Here is an 11280-nt window from a genome sequence, read left to right as displayed (position 1 = left end):
GATTGCCTGGATTGGGTATAAATGGCCAGGCTGCGACCTCCCTGTCACCGCCATGCTCCATATCTGGGTCTGCCTAGGAAGCACGTGGCCTTGGCTTGAAAGTGGAGGTGAGTTTGGCAGGAACAGTAGCTGGATGTTGTAGGCTAACAGCAATTCTTGCAGCTGAAAGGCAGGCTCTTTTTGCAAGGGAGAGGCAAATGGTGGGCCCCCGGGCCAGCGCAACATATACTGAAGTTTTCTTAAGCTGGAATTTCTCTACAATTCCAACTTAAGTTCCCTAGTTGGGTACTGTTTTATTTATGATACCCTCACTTTCTAACTTTCTCGTTTACCGTCACTTGGTAAACGAGAGCCCACGTAAGGACCAAACATGCCGGTTTGGGAGACGGAATTCCTATCCTACAGGATTACGGGAAGACAGGGGATTATAGTAAGTTGAGCAATTAAAATCTGATACACTAGAGCAGGTCAACTATTTGAAAATACAGGTGCTACTAGTCTATTTCTCACATTCATGGCAGACTTGGCCGATTGATCACAACAGTCTTTTTCATGAGTTGTGTTGTCTGCCTCAAAATTATTCTCAGCATAGTGATCCAGACAGCCACTACCAATCTATCAGTGTTGGCGCCTGAGATGAAACCAATTTATCATCCCAGCACTGGGAGATAGGGGCATATATAGGTCTTTGAGCAGGTGTGTGTGTGCACCGAAGTGTGTGTGAGTGCTAGTGAGAGAATGGAGTTAAGGTAGACATAATGAACGCTTGGACTTGTTTATCCATTAGGGAGTTAGGTTTCAAATTTTTTATTTATAAGTCTGTTTCAACTCAAAACACTCCCCTCACCCAAAAGCAATGCTATAAATAAGAATTATACACGAAAGTCAATGCCTAAATTCCTACTTACTTGTACATAAGCATTGGTGAAAATGCTTTTGGATCCTAACACAAAGCAACAACCATTGGCCTTAATAAATAGTGGGGTTTTTTTCTCCCATAATAATAAATTCGTAGGTAGACAACTGCCTGCCGAGGTTCAGGTTTTTAACAATGTGTCCCCATAATCCTGTTGCTGTTTACCTCATGGTTGCAGGATGGCTCTTGTTGTTACAAGCATTGCCATCTGTGTCAGGAGAATGTGGGAGTGGGGTACCTGCCATTCATCAGGAAAGAAAAGCTGTCTAAGTAACCTCCCCCAGAAGACTTTCATTTACATCTCCTGGGCAGACAGGATCGTGTGACTGTCTCTGGTTTTAAGAAAAATGAAGACAGCACATACTCCATTTTCCAGCTTCTATGGTGGGAGGCAGCAAGGGAAAAAGAATTGGGAGAAGCTCTTGAATAGGTAACCAGTAGTCAAAGGTAATCATATTGTAGAGGGTGAAGCAACTCTGAGATGTTTTTGAGCAAAGGTGGAATATATTCCGTGTTCATTCTTCTACTTATTCTTACCTTCCAATAAAAAAAAAAAAAACTTGGTAAATGGAATAAAGTGTCTCTTTGTAAGTACTTTCATTGGGTGAGGATGGATTCTACATATATGAGCTTTAGCAAAATGGAAGCTTATTTTGAGCTTCCATGAACCTATGTCTTAAAATCTGGCCATTGGGTAATTTTGAACCAAGATACTGTTAATAGATTACTGTTCACAATAGGATTAATCCAACAACTCACTGCAAACTAAAATGGGGATTCTAAAATTAAATGAACAATGAATGATACTTAAAGGTGAGAATGTTAGAAGATGAAATCTCCAGGCTACTGGTAATAACAACACTCAAAATGTACAGCATAGGGATGCCTGGATGGCTTAGTCGGTTAAAGCCTCTGCCTTTGGCTCAGGTCATGATCCCAGGGTCCTGGGATCAAGCCCCACTTTGGGCTCTCTGCTCAGCAGGGAGCCTGCTTCCCCCATCCTCTCTGCCTGCCTCTCCATCTACTTGTGATCTCTCTAACTCTCTCAAACAAATGAATAAAATCTTTTAAAAAATGTACAGCATGTTTAGTAAATATTTCAGAAGTTCCAAACTATCTCTGTGTCTTTAAGTAGGTCATATGCCAAAGCTAAAAATCTTTTGGTGCTATTCAAGCTTTTTAGTAGAATATAGAATTAAGTCATTGGTAAACTCTAATAATGTGTTAATCTTAGATCATGATACCATATTATAGTAACATACTTTGTGGGTTACTTGAAAGTTTGTCTCATCACATGTGAAAAAGACAATCTAGGGCATTACATGCCATTTGCTTCAAAGAACTCAAAGTGGGAAATTTGGGGGATCAGTCTTTTGTCCATCTATGGGACAGAATGTTCAACCTTGTTTTAAAGAATCATGATGGTGTAGAAGAGAGTTCTTGTTTGAAGTCAATAGTTGAATTTGAATTTTCATTCTACCTCTGACTGCACAGGGCAAGTCTGTTAACTTCTCCAAAGCTCACTTTCCTTATCAGTAGACTAGAAATACTAATACAGAACCTCCTCTACTTACAATCAAGTTGTAAGTGAAAAGTTGAAAAGTCCAAAGTGACTAAGCTTGCAGTCCCAAATGCATTTCCAAGAATAGGAGCATGAATCAGTTTCTCAAAGCTTTTCATTAAGGCTGTTCTTGTTCATACCTCTCCTATGCCATGTAGACCTAGCTAAGAGAATAACGCTTGACACACACAAGGCTTTGAATGAGTGAATGATATCTTGTCTAAAAATCATCCTTGTTTATATCTCCTGGAAGTCTATGGAGGAAGACAATTGCCCTCCTTAGGGATCTCCTACTGTCCCGGGTAGTCCTCTTCCCTGTCCCGTGGTTGTAGCAGCCATGGTTTTTGTTCTCACCACCTCAACACTCATGTGGGTAGAAATCACATTGGAAGAGGCTAGAGACAAGAGTTTTAGCAGCAGGGCCCCGTCTCCCAATCCTCAAACTTCTCCGATGCTTAGCCCTTTCTGGAATTAACATGAGACTCCAACCGTGTCCCTTTCTCATTCTCTTGTGGGTGTTGTCCATTAGCACAGGGACGGCACTCTTGTACATTGCGTGATTTGTTCTTTGTCCTCCAGAATCATTTCTACTTTTGAATAATTCATTCTGTATTCACATGAAACATTCTTCCTTTTCTGACGACTTTTAATTTTTAAAACTCTCTTCTGTTTCCATGGTAACTGTGTATCTCGACAAGGGCTTTTAACACTATCACTGCTCTTGGACTTATGAGACCTGATGTGGTTAATGATGTTTGGGAAAATGTCTCAAAATAAACACAAACACAGCAAAATGCACGGATGGCAAAAAGTGCAGTTTCGTAATACAAAAGGCAACAGCACACGGTCCAACATTATTGGCTGCTACCAGGTAGTGTGTTCTCACAGGACAGCTTTGTTTTTATCTGTGACCATCCATAGGATGAAAAGTCTGTAAGCAGAACGCATCGGAAACTAACCTACTTTCCTCACAGGTTGGCTGTTGGGATAAACTAAAAGGGAAAGTGTAAAATATTTTTCAGAGCTTTGTTATCATTTGCAGGAAGCTTGCCTCATTTCCATAGTTCCATGTTGGAACACCAGGGACAAATCTTTGTCCCACAGCAAAAGAGGGAACTCTAACCTTAATCTCTCTTCGAGCCAAACATATGAGCATGTATGTACGCATGCGCCCACCTACACACAGGGATACACATGTGGGTGAGCGCGCACACACACGCACACCCATACCACTATCAGGAGGAGAGATAGGGATCCTGGCTCACAGAGATCACATCTCTCCCGGTAGGAAAAGGGGTAGAGTCAAAATTCTTAGGTGCTGATCACTTCATTTTCACAAGACAAACTTCCTGGTTTTTGCTTAATAAAAGGAAACAAATCATTTGAAAGATGTTTTGAATGAGACTAAAAAGACACAGGTTGAGATTAGGGTTAGAGATTTTATTATATCCCGGAGTGCCTGTATAAACTATGTTGCAGTGATGTTTAATTGAAAGCTTTTCTAGATAATAAGTAGGAGATTCATTTATGGGCACTTCTAAAATGCTATTGGAATGAGAAAATGTAGATGCCAGCACATGTTCACGTAATCAAATAATAAACGACCAATTTTTATGTTGAGTTTTAGGATCACACAGTTATAAACAATTTACATAGAAGGAGGGGTCACTGAGATAGCCTTTTGGGAAAACAAGATGGATTTTTCCAGCTAATCTTGTCTTGGCGCACAACCACCTTAGACATATTGTCAGATTTTATGAAGATATTTTTCCTCTCACACTTCACTTTCACTATCTAGAAGCCAAGCTGAGGCATTTTCCTTGGTGAGTGGGACTTATAAGGACTAGTTCAAAAATGGAGTAGGCTTTTAGCAAAACTTTAATGTAGGGGAAATTATTGCTTTAGCCTGAATCTTGTTTCAGTGTCTTGAGTCTAAGCCCTATCCTTACCCTCAGGCACTCAACTCTCTGCAGACACAAAATTCCTCACAGAAGCAGTGCCCTGAGGGGAAAAAAAAAATATTTAAACTGTTAAATTTTAGATGGCTGTAAAAGGGAAGTTAAGCCCAGGGCTTCAGTTTGTGGATATTAATCTCTGCTAATATCCACAGATTATTTTTTAATCTAAAAGTGTTTTTCTTCTGAGTAAGTGGTTTGCATTTTAACAAGGGTAAATAAATGCCTAGTTCAAAGGAATGACACCATACGATTTTTAAATACCACCTCCTCCAGGAAGTATATCCAGGTTTTCTCTATCCCCACAGGCTACACGGTCCCAGTAAGGCTCCTAAGCAAAGTGTACTTCTCCTGTCATGGCACTTAGTACCCATTATTATGATCATTTGTTTAATTGTCCCTCTTCCAGTTCAACAGTGAGCTCTGTGAGTGTACAGCCCGATTTATATATTCATGTATGTATAGGTATATTCATATATGTATATGGTATATGTATCCTATTCCATGAATTCCCACCACACGGCTCTGTGATCAAACTAGGACCTCAGGGTACCTGGTTGGCTCAGTTGGAAGGGCATGTAACTTGATCTGGGGGAATGAGTTTGAGCTCCATACTGGGTATAGAGATCACTTAAATAAATAAATAAACTTCAAAAAATACTTGAAGGACCTTAGTAAATACTTGTTTATTGAAGAATGAATGAACAATTCTAAGAATCTCAGAAACTCTAGAAAAGTGATAGGGTGAGGGAAGAAGAATGTGGTATTTTGGAGGTCAGGTGGCTTTCATTAATGCCTCCTATGTAGAGATTTTATAAAACTAGACAGCCCTGCTGACAGACCTCTGAAAATGCCACCTGAAGATAAGACACAGATTTCAATATCATTCAAGTACTTTTAGAAACCCACTCAGCATTGACTGTATAGCCTTGATCTTCTAGGGTCACAGGTACCTTTAGTATACAGAAATTATAAAGAAAGTGTCATGGCACCCTTGTTCTACTCAACGAGGGAATCCATTGAGTTGGAACCTGTATTGAAATTACTCCTTCTACCAACAAAAGCAGAGAATGAGAAGAAAACAAAAGTAAAATCTCCCCATCTTCACAGTATGACATAGAATAGTCACATAAAAAGAGAAAGAAGGCTTCAGGGAAACACAAATGAAAAAAGAATTATTTCAGTGACATTCTAAGTATGTAAATTGTGACTAGCATTTCGACTCAATTACTAGAGGGTACAAAGCCCCCCCCCCCCTTAGCAACACAGTGATAAGAGCTCTTCTAAAAGTCAAGTGATCTCGGAACAAGTAAATGAGGAAACACTGAGAATAGGGGGCAACTAGAAGAATGCTACCTCTCAAAGCATGTGGGAAGGCTCAGCTGAATTAATACGAGGAAACAAAGGAAAATTTATTCCAGACCAGAGACTACTCTATAAATCCTGTGGGAGTCTTTATTTCTTAGTGAGGAGGAAGTGTAACTTTCAGGGAGGAACTTCAAAGTTCTTTCGGCTGATCTAAGAATTTAAGGAGCATGAAACACATGAACAGGAGAAAATCAAGTTTAATTACATAGTGACAGGGGCTCCTACAGAATAGGCGGCCCACCACAGTTTAGCAGTTTAGGTTTGTTTATATGCCATTCAAAGCTAGGAAAGAGAGAAAACTTCAAAGGGAAGAAAAACCATTCACAGGAAAATGGAAAAGAGTAAATAATTGTTAAACACAGGAAAATGGAAAAGAGTAAATAATTGTTAAACAAATGTTTGCTGGGCCCCCACAGAAACATTGGGACACAGAGAGGAATGATAGCAGACTGCTAAGATCCCCCCTGCCCACCACCCCTAGATCCTATCACAACGTAGGTATCTATGGCAACATCTCCCTTCCTGCAGCAGGTCCTCTATCAAAATTCTTTCAAGCACTTAGGGGAGTGGCAAAAAAGAAAAACTTCTTGAGCCTGTTTCTTAAAAATAATCAGCTTAAAATAATCTACAGGCTAAAGAGACATATTTTGGGTGGCAACTGTTACCCCCACAACAGTCCTATCTTTAAAATGGGAAGTTCTGAAGTCTAGAAGTTGAATTGGTAGATTGTTTCCTCTCACTCAACCAGTCTCGCAGTCCTGATAGTAGGTTAGCTCCTGAAATTCATCTCAGGAGGCAGCAATGGAGGTGTGCTCCCAAAGTTAGGCCTGTGGTTCAAGTAATCAGGTATTAACTAAGAGGTATTTTTATGGAAATTTTTTAAATGAAAGAAAAAATACTTAATGATTGTGATGTAGGAACGGACATTAGGGTTCAAAGCCAAAGGCTAAGAAAGAATTCTTGAGACATCTTTGGTGTAAAATGGTGATTTTATTGAGGCATGGGAATAGGCCCCATGGGCAGAAGGAGCCATACCAGGGTCATGAGTGGCCCATTTTTCACCTTCAAATTGGGAAGGGGTTAGGGATATTGTAAGTCTCTAAGGAATTTTGGAAACAAGGTTTCCAGAACCTTGAGGGGGCTAACTATAGTCAGGAAAAGTCATTTATTACTGCTAATAGTCATGAAGACTCTTCAGATATATATCAGTGGACCATATGCTTGGGGATGATTGCTAACACATATCTTGGGGGGGTTTGAGATAAAGGATTTCAAAGGAATTTTTATACATAAAAGTAGACCAACAGGATTGGGCATGGGGGGACTCAGGCTAGGATTGCCTTTTGCCCTTAGCAAAGTGTTAACATCCAGCCAGTTGAGTCCCTAGAGGAATGTCACTGCCTGTTTCAGGGACTTGTCAGAGGGCTCTAGGTAGTAAGGAAATTTAGTAATTTTTCTTCTGTCTTTGTTTCCCTCATCAGTTACAGCAATTTATGAACCCAGTTTCTGAGCTCTGGAGACAGCCAGTCAAGAAGATTTTTAGATGGCACGGGGGCAGGCAGTAGCAATTTTATAGATTTTCTCGGTTTGGAGTTTGAATGTCTCTGATGCTCTTTCTGACCAGCCACGCAGCAACTGCTATGAACATGACAAGTACATGAGCTGTTACGGTAATTTCTCTAAAGTTGATATCAAGTCATTCATATTCAGCCTGTAGGGCTTCAGGAAAAGGCAGTTTTAGTTCTCAATGATTCCAAGTCAGAATCCATTCATGTCTGAGATCATGTCCCCAGCCCAAGGTGGACCCTTAACTGACCGAGCTACTTGGATGCCCTGGAAGTCATCTTTTTTACTCACCTGGGAATGCTGATGGAAACTCCATAAGCAAGGTACAAGGCTCATATTTCCAAGGAGCTCTATTGGGTCCATAAAATCAAACTTAGTTCATGAAAACTGTCTACTCATATTTGAGTCTATGCCCATCTCTCTCTATGACATTCCAGTCAAAGCTTTGGTAATATAACCAATGTTTTCAGTTGTGTCCTCTTATAAGGAGAATAGACCCTTACTGAACTTAAGCAAGTAAATATATTAACATAAAAGGTAAGGAGAAAAGGATAAATGTGTCAATTTGTTTATAAAGATATTCTTTTTTTTTTTTTAAAGATTTTGTTTATTTATTTGGCAGAGAGTGATCATAAGTAGGAAGAGAGGCAGGCAGAGAGAGAGGAGGAAGCAGGCTCCCTGCTGAGCAGAGAGCCCGATGCTGCAGTTCTCAATCCAAGGACCAAGGGATCATGACCTGAGCTGAAGGCAGAGGCTTAACCCACTGAGCCACCCAGGCGCCCCCACGAAGATATTCTTTATCAAATTGCTGTACGTCATAGTTGGCTCAGGAGAAAAAGTGTGCTTAAAACTAGAAAGCAAAACATTTTAAAAAATCAGCAATAAACATCACAAAATTTATAATCTTCTTCATCAGTTCCTTCAGCCTATATTATTAGTTTTTGTTCTGTTTGAATCCAGTTTTTCCATTAGTTGTGGAAATTTTTATCCCCTTAGTTTTATGGTCTTAAAGTTATCGGAAACTTGTATTCTGGAGGCTTCTCCGTGAATCTCCGTTAGGATGAACATTTTTGCAGGAATTCTTTTTGTAAAAGCCTCTGAGTAAATGAATAACTAAATTGAAAAGACTTAAAAATAGCATGGCTAAGGGTCTGATTAGGGTTTATTACAATGAGCCTGACAAGGAAATTTGGTTATTTCTGTGACATACAACATTTTAAGATAATAACTAGAATTATAACTGATAGCATTATACTAAGATATATCAGAATTTTAGGAATTTTATACAATTTCGAGAACTCTTACATTAATAATATTTACCTATTACAATACAACTAATTGACACAGCTTCCCATGTAATTTAATATATCAAATAAGCCCAATCAGTTTAATATCTCTCTTTTATACGGAGAAAGAACAAATTTTTGTGATTCCTCCGGAATCTGAAATATCCCAAAGTGATTTTGAGGTCAAAAAGACTTTATTTAGAATTTGATTTGGGGGAAGTTTGTCAAAAATATCAAAACTGTTGTAAAACATTTTGTCAAATAGGGTCATAGTTCTCTGTGGAACAATACTTAATTATCCACTTAACCGTGATGATAGTTAAGGATGTTGCAGGCAAATACAGAAAATTAAATGGCCCTAAGAAGGAAAAACTTGGCTCTTTTAATTTTGAGGAGATTCATTGTCTTAAGTAATTAAGGACCTGATTAAGATAACATGAAGCATAGGGCATTATTTTGATAAAACACAGCAATTCTGTTTTCTAGGCAGGTTACTTTAAGAGAAGAGAGAAACCTTTTATAATCTGTTATAAAGAACAGATCAAGAGTCCAAGAAAACTTTGTCCTTTTAACAGACAGTAAAACCAAATTCTAATTGTGTACTAGTGTACTTTTGGTATTTAAGCTCATTCTTAAATAAGTTTATTTTAATCTTAGCCAGCTTAACTGCACATTAAAATTCCTTTTCAATGATTCCATTTCCACAATCTTGTATGACTTTCTTTTTTACATTTAGATTTTGTCCTTTCCTCTTTTCCATAACCAGTTTTATTTTGGACAAATTTACTTTTATTTCCTTTAACAAAAACATCTTCATACCTCGTACGTTTTCTTTCCTTGTATATACATTCTATTTCCCTTATTCTTTCTAATAGCTTTAACTACAAATGTTAGAGTACATAATTCTTAGAAACTTTTATTTCTACGGAAAACTAAGTAATAATCAATTGTAAACTGTCTGTTGTATCAACATTCTTTAGATTGGCAAATTTATGAACACATTTCATACTTTCTACGAATGTGTATCTTCAAAGTACAATCTTTTAATAATGCACAAAACATGTTTTTGTTTTTAAAACATAAACATGTTTATGTTTAAATTTACCTTTAGTTTCTCTGTAGTAAGGAAGTAGATACACCTGTTTTCCGTAGTTAATGTTTCATTATTTTATCTTATTTGGAGATGATCTAGATAGTCAATGAGTTTCCATCATTCAACATAACTAAGCAAAGCTCTTAAGTTTCAGGTTGTCAAAAAGATTTTGGAAATTACCTTTAAGTACACATATCATAAAACAATTTTTTGCAAAGAAGTTCGCCTAAAGGGACGCCTGGGCGGCTCAGTTGGTTGGGCATCTGCTTTCGGCTCAGGTCATGATCCCAGGGTCCTGGGATTGAGTCCTGCATCAGGCTCCTTGTTCAGTGGGGAGCCTTCTTCTCTCTCTGCCTCTGCCTGCCACTCTGCCTACTTGTGCTCTCTCTCTCTCTCTGACAAATAAATAAATAAATAAAATCTTTAAAAAAAAGTTCACCTAAAAACTCTTATCTCACTTACATCTCTTAAATAACTGTCCCCAATGGCATGTTTAGATTACCTGTGAAAACTTCATGAGACATTAGACAGAGTCAGCCTTCATTCAAAATTATTATTTGCTGAAAAATTTTGCAACAGAGATAACAAACTTAACAATAAACCGAAGTAGAATAAAAAGTTGTATGTCTGGATTATAGTCAATGTTGATAACTCTAAGACATGTCTATTTTATTTTATTTTATATATTTTTTAACATCTTAATTTATTTTATTTTTTAATTGTTCCAAGATTCATTGTTTATGCACTGTAGCCAGTGCTCCATGCAATACATGCCCTCCTTAATACCCACCACCAGGCTCACCCATCCCTGCACCCCACTCCCCTCCAAAACCCTGTTTGTTTCCTCAGAGTCCACAGTCTCTCATGCTTCATCTCCTGCTTCGATTTACCCCAATTCAGTTTCCCTTTCCTTCTCCTAAAGACGTGCTGATTTTAACCAAACAAGCATCCTTACATTAACTTTCAAACTGAATGTTTTCCCAGACCATACAAATCTGAAATTCATTTGGATTAAGTTTTTATTTATTTATTTATTTATTTATTTGATAGATCACAAGAGGCAGAAAAGCAGAGAGGGAAGGGGGAAACAGGCTCCCTGCTGAGCAGAGAGCCCAATGCAGGGCTCGATCCCAGGACCCTGAGACCATGACCTGAGCTGAGGGCAGAAGTTTAACCCACTGAGCCGCCTAGGCACTCCAGTTTTTATTTTATTTGTGAGAATTTTTATGGATACTAAATTTATTAATTTTTTTTAAAGTTTTATTTATTTGAGAGATAGAAAGAGAGCTCACAAGTGGGATGGATGGAGCAGAGGGATAGGAAGAAGCAGACTCCCTGCTGAGAAGGGAGCCTGATGTGGGCCTATATCCCAGGACCCCAGGATCATGACCTGAGCAAAAGGCAGATGCTTAACCGACTGAGCCACCCAGGTGCTAGTGAATGCCTAATTTCTTTAAGCCAATTAAATAGGACTCTTTTACACAAATTGATTTTGGAAATACCATTCAGAGGTAGAAAAATACCATATTTCTTAC

This window comes from Mustela lutreola, chromosome 2 (assembly GCF_030435805.1).
Source record: "Mustela lutreola isolate mMusLut2 chromosome 2, mMusLut2.pri, whole genome shotgun sequence".
Taxonomy (NCBI): Eukaryota; Metazoa; Chordata; class Mammalia; order Carnivora; family Mustelidae; genus Mustela; species Mustela lutreola.
The sequence above is the reverse complement of the archived record's forward strand: the minus strand, read 5'-3'. Positions refer to the sequence as shown.